Source organism: Paralichthys olivaceus, chromosome 9 (genome assembly GCF_024713975.1).
Source record: "Paralichthys olivaceus isolate ysfri-2021 chromosome 9, ASM2471397v2, whole genome shotgun sequence".
NCBI classification, from domain to species: domain Eukaryota; kingdom Metazoa; phylum Chordata; class Actinopteri; order Pleuronectiformes; family Paralichthyidae; genus Paralichthys; species Paralichthys olivaceus.
Window position 1 is genome coordinate 3,721,257 of NC_091101.1, and position 6,365 is coordinate 3,727,621.

Below are 6,365 nucleotides of genomic sequence, written 5' to 3' on the forward strand. Positions count from 1 at the left end.
CTTCACTCATGTCTAGTCTCGTCGTGCACTTCCTGTTTTATTTTGTACTCACCTTCTCCCTCTGGTTTCAGACCCTGACTTCCTCCCTTTGTGTGATTTTCCCTCCTTGGTGATCGTCTTCCCCGCCCCTGATTGGTTTCACCTGTTTCCCCCCTCCTCATGTATAAATAGTCCTCGTCTCCCTTTGTCCTGTGCCAGTTCCTCTTGTTCTGTCCATGAGTGTTCATTTGAGTATCACCGTCAGGTCTAGTCAGGTTTATGTTCTTCATCCAGTGTTTGGTCCTTTTCGATTCACAGTTCTGCAAGTGTTTATTTTGTATTGTTTCATATCCTCCTAGAGAGCGGCTTTTGTTTGTACACCTTTTTGTCGAGAAATAAACCTTTGTTACTTTCACTACTTTCACCAAGTCGTGCATCTTAGTCCACCAGCATTTGTGTCTGAGGTAGTTACAGTTAGCCTGTTTGTTAAATGATTGGTGAAGCTCCACTCAGTACGTAGAACCCTGAACTGGAATCAGTTGTTGTTGCTTTTGACAGTGTCAAACAGCTGCGACAGAGCGAGATTATTTAATGTATGGTCTGTCACCAAATCCGACACGCCACTTGCTTGGGCTCTTAACAAAACACATGCCAAAATATCCAGGATACAAACGCTAACATCCTGCAGCAAAGATGCCATTTAGAGCCAGAGGCTGCACAGTAGCAATTGGGTGATGCAGCCTCGGTATCAGATACACGCACTGACTAATCATGAGTCAGTCTTGTGAGTCAATGATGAATTTTTCCCTCGTTTTTTATTGCATCAAAGTAAGAATTAAAACCAAATTTATCTTTGAGTGAGCACTTATCAGTGTGTTAAGAGACAGAAATCCTTCCTTGAGAAAAGTTTGTTTGTTTGTTGGGTAACTTTTTAGAGGAAGTGGAGGTTCTGACCTACAATGAAGCCAGGGGGGGGGACCTTTGGCTTCACTTTAGAGTGTTTAAAGGGAGCTGTTATGTTTATTATTTATGCAGTGTCCATGTAATAGTTACATACTGTATCCAACTTTAAATATTTCACAAATGCCCACCTGTCTGGGACAGAGTGATGACACGGATATCGCCTTACTGCTCTTAATGTTTTTAATCTTTATCATGTAATTTTAGTTCATCAGCTCTGCCATACTCCCGGCCCTGTGCCCTAATCTGTCTGTCGTTATGTGGTCGCTCCCCTCTTTACCTCGAGCAAATTTACTAGTTGACGTCAAATGCATGGCTGTCCGTGCACAGTGTGGGAATGTCACCCTAAACTTAAAACCATAAATACAGAGATTTAGTTACATTTACAAGCTGAATCAGCATTGTGTGAATTCATTTAGGGAGCTGATGCTGCACTCCAGTTTTAACTTGAGAAAAAAAAAGAAAGCTACAGTTCATGGTCAATTGCATTGATAGTTTAGTTCTGGAATTTTGTTATAATTAATATACAGTACTCACCTAAGTATTCACTGAGCCATGGAATTTGACTAAATTATATCCAAAGGGGCAACTATTTATTTACTAGTTATTGTATATATTCTATTTCATTTTTTATATTCTATTTTAATTATTTCTGAGCATGGCTAGAAGGGAGCCTGACTCAAGCATTTCATTGCCAGCAACTGCTAAATGTTATTGTTGTGCATATGACAATAAAACCATTGAATCTTAAATCTTGAAAAACTAAAAAGCAGCTACTACATACTATCATCCAAAAATATACAAAATTAAAATCCAGTTTGTAGTTGTCTTAATAATAATAGATTATCATATAATTCTATCCATCCATATCCCTGTTTATCCTTTAAGGGTCAGGAGGGGGCTGGAGCCAATCTGAGCTGACACTGGGTAAAAGGCAGGGTACATCCTGGACAGCTGAAGTAGTTTTTCCTAGTCTCAGTCTCCCACCTGGTTAGAGCAGACAGCCCCAGCTCAAACACTTCAGTAAAGCTAAAGGTTAAGTGGGAGAACAAGCAGTTAGAAGCACGAGGTGCAGTATTGAGTTACAGGTGTCCTCATGGGATCTCTGAACCATGCAACCGTGTTCACGACAAATAGCAGCGCCTGGTACTCCCTACCCCCCACACCCCTGCCAATAGCTGTGTGTTTATGTTGTGCGCTGATGCAACACGCTGCAAACACTGAACACAACGTGCGCTTGGACGCCAAAACACGACTCCTTGACTTCTCAAAGAGCATCTTCAGGGACTTTTGGGGTAGGCGGTTGGTGTGTATGGTGTTATGGGGGTGGGGTTGTTAGTGGTGTGGGGTGGGGGGGGCATAAGAGAGAGTGAGTGAACGAAGGTAAGCTAAGGGATCACAAGTGATTATGGCTGGTGTTATCAGGCTGTGAGCTGCCTTGCCAGAGCTTACATCATCATCTTAATGATGGCGAGCAGGAGTGCAGAAGAGAGAGAGACAGTGTGTGTGTGTGTGTTTCTATGTGTTTCTGTGTACATGAAAGTGTCTTCCCTTGTGTAGTCAATCTGTCTTTCGACCTTCTGATTATAAAGTGAAGGGGAAGAGGAGAAAGGTGTGTGCAGAGCAGTGAGAGATGCTCAAGCCACGTACCTGACAGCGTCTGCTGGAAACTGAACGACAGATCATCCTGAACGAGGAGCAAGAGAACACAAATATAGTCAAGAGAATATGTGGAAATGAGCAGAAATGATGAACATTTCGATCAATATGATTAGTTTATTTATAATGATATCATGTTAATCAATTCATATTATTGCAATTGTAACCCTTAACCAGAGACCGACTTACAATAAATGCAAAATGAAAATAAATCAAATGGTCAAATTTTATTTGTATTCACAAATCACAATTTGTCTCATAGGGCTGAACAAGGTACGACATCCTCTGCCCTCAACAAGAGTGAGGAAAACTACAAAAAACAACCTTTAACAGGGGGGAAAGAGAAGCCACATGTGAGGAGTCCCTCTCCCAGAACGGACAGAAGTGTCATCCAAGTGTACACAAGCCCTGACATTCATATTTGACTCAAAATGGTGTCATTTACACCAAGTTGACACCAAGTTTTTAGCCTAAAAGTCCACTACAAGAAGTGCCGATGCTAGCAGCACCAACGTGCACCCCGTGTGTTCCGTGTGCTCCGTCTGCATTGTGGTGAGCAGATTCTGAGTGAACTATCCCTTTAAAGACAGTAAAAGAACATTACATGCATGTGTGCACAGAAAGTTTTTTCATCAGTGGAGATAAAGAGTGAGAACAGGAAATCATCACACCTAAACTCATCTGTGTTGAGGTTTTCTGATATGTTTTGTGCTGCTGTGCTGCAGCTGACCAGCTGATTGCTATTTAGCCTGAGTTATGTCGTGATTGGATTAAAGTGACCAAGGTTCGTCTCAGGTCCTCAGACACAATGTGTGTCTATGTTCTAAGATAATGAGGAGAAATTAACCAAAGGGCAAATGTGGATCAAAGTCTGTTTTTAGACTTTGCATGTGTGGGGCCTCTAATGCACTACATTGCACAGATGCTCTATTGTACATTTATATATTTTTTTTCTTATCTCGATATTTTTATAACTCTTGAAGTACGGTATTCATTGTGGAAGGCAATGAAAGACTTTAATTGTTCAGGACTGTGCATATGACTATGAGCATATTGAACTTGAACTCAGCCAATGATATCCCAGCTCCATATTTTTTATGTCTGCCCTTGAATGCTAAGATGCTGTTGAGAAACCTCAACATATAAATGCTTTAGCAAATTATAGAGAAAAAAGACAGAAAGCAATGTCTGGCAAAAGGGGTAGTCCCATTACTTTAGTTCACATCAGGTATGATGGAGTCATGTTTAGGATTTACTGTTTTATTGGAGCTATTTAGTTTACATCCTTCAGGGCCCTGTTGTCAGAGTACACATGATTATCAGTCTGTATTTTTGAGAATCTGACATGTAAGGGCTCAGTGTGCAAAGTATTAAAGGATCAGTGTGTAAGATTTCATTACCATAGAATGGGCTACTTAAATACATTATATTTACATGGAGGGGGGTCCGCTCTGTGGAGGCCGTCGTGTTTTTTACTGTCGTCTGGACAAACTTGAGTTTTAATGACAACTGAAGGCTACCACAGGTTCTCTTTCATGTTTAGAAGGGGAGGGTGGGATGATTCAGGGCTCTTCAGTTGCAACAACACCTGTAGATATCACAACATTTTACACACTGAACCTTTAAAGCTGGCAGTTCTGCTAGCAAGAGCAGGCTACACTTTGAAAATATACATCCCAACCCCAACGTCAGCGCTGGAATCAAAGCTATGCCCCCAAACACATAACATATCTCTCCCTTAGTGGTGCAATGCCTCTCCACCCTCTTGTGAAGGTCAGGGGGAGGGGTGCACACAGGCAGGCAGGATTTCAACAAATAAGTTCAAAAGTTACCAACCTTACCCTTAAACTCGCACAGAATGAACTTTAAGCGTTGAATATGTTTATTACTGCTTGCACTGTAAAAGCATTGTTCAAAAATTCAAAAATGACATTATGGTGATTTTATGTAGCATTGTGTGTGTGTATGTGTGTGTGTGTGTGTGTGTGTGTGTGTGTGAGAGACACACTCACAGCTGCTCAGGCTACCGACTGTGTAACTATGGCAGAGAGAGTCTACAGTTTAATTACCTTCAGCAGAAGCACAAGAACATAATTACTTTGTGTTACAGGTTTTTCCTGCATGATTGGGCTCGCTGGCATTTCGGCAGCACCTCCATCAGGATGAATGTGACAGGTGAAGTCCAACGCTGTCTCCGCCGCTGCAGCTTTTTGTGCCTTGGTGGATGGGTAGGATTGGATGGATAGGTGGATGCAGACAGTGCTGCAGATACGCACTCATCGAGGGAACAGATCAATCAGCAGTGAATTCATTTTGGGAATCAGGGAGATTCCATTTTTCATGTGCTTTGTTGTGTTGTTACACTGCAGATCGGCCAAGAGGCCTGCGCTGAAATGAACCCAGTAATGTGGGAGGAAGGATTTACTGCAATATGTTGCTTCTACTTCAACTTGATATTGTTTTAATTTATCGTCTACACTCCACACATCCATATGCAGTTCAACATTTGGCATCAGTCAGGCTGAGAGACAAGCATTTCAAATGATTCAAGTATAAACCATGTTTGTTTGGAAAACTGTTTGAAGCTCGTCCTGATTGGCCCAACTGTGTCCTCATTTCTCTCTACTGGTTGAGTGAAAAAATTAGCATGGCCCATAAAGTCACAATCACATTTACTGGAAATATAGAGTTAGCCATTACCCTTTAAGAAAAGTATTTTTGCGTGGTGCAAATAAGAGGTAGAAATTATGAATCACTTCTCAGCTGATTCAAACATATTTTCTCCAGTTCAATTAAAACAAATTGCTGCCAATATGTAGTTTGGAAACTTTTCTCGAGCTAATTGATCACGTTACGACTCAGTTGTGCATCAACTTGCACAGAAATCAGCTATGACTGCTGTGTTAGGTTCAACACTGGGCCTCAGCGAGTTCTGTTAACAGTTTATCAATTACAATGAAATGCAAATTCTCAAACCAGCAATCATAAGTTGCAAAATGATCATTAAGATAAGATAAGAAGATACTTTCTTCATTCCAGTATCTAGACATAAAACGACAACACACCAACATTAAGAAATAAGTCATGAGGCTAAAAACAGAATTAAGAGCAGAATCAAAGAAACACTAAGAGTGGGGGGTCATGCATGATGAAATAAATAAATAAATAGGTTAGCCATGTTTTGCATATAACACCTGTTTGCTTGTGCCTCAGGATCACCACCAGTAACCAACCATGTCCGGCCTCACCTTCTCCTGCCTGTCCAGTTTGGAACCTGCGCTAACCTCACCACCATCTGTGTGTCCTGCCTTTAAACCTGCCTAGTATCATAACCCCTTGTTTCCACGCTGTGTGCCTGTTTGGCCCGGTCTGTTCTAGTTCAGTCACCAGTTCAGAACCTCATTAGAAACAAATAAAGAACTGTTCCAATTGTTTTTTCTTTTGCAATAAACACCCACCTACATCTGTCTCTAAGCCAGTGTTCTGCAGTCGCTAAAAACCTTCACAAACACAAACCAATGCACAAGACGTACAAACTGTGATTTTAGATGCAAATCACATTACTTTGCATTTCACACACTAGCTCTTTGACGAGATTGTGACTGACAGAAATTGTGTGGTTGCAGATATCCTTGCTTTTTTATGATCAGAAAGAACTAACCCAAAAAAGCAACCACTTAGCTGAAAGAGCGTAATCGCATCATGGTTGTGTTGATTTTTGCTGCCTCTTGTTCGAGGAAACATCACAACAGTAATCAGTGATGGTG

At 41.2% G+C, this 6,365-nt stretch overlaps 1 long non-coding RNA gene across 1 annotated transcript; it reads left to right on the forward strand.

Annotated features, from left to right (window-relative positions):
• Positions 1-2,096: 2,096 nt before the first annotated feature.
• LOC138411503 (uncharacterized) lies at positions 2,097-6,047 on the forward strand. The gene is made up of 3 exons (XR_011244136.1): positions 2,097-2,234; positions 4,709-4,773; positions 5,812-6,047. It is a non-coding gene; the product is annotated as an uncharacterized lncRNA (long non-coding RNA).
• Positions 6,048-6,365: the final 318 nt, after the last annotated feature.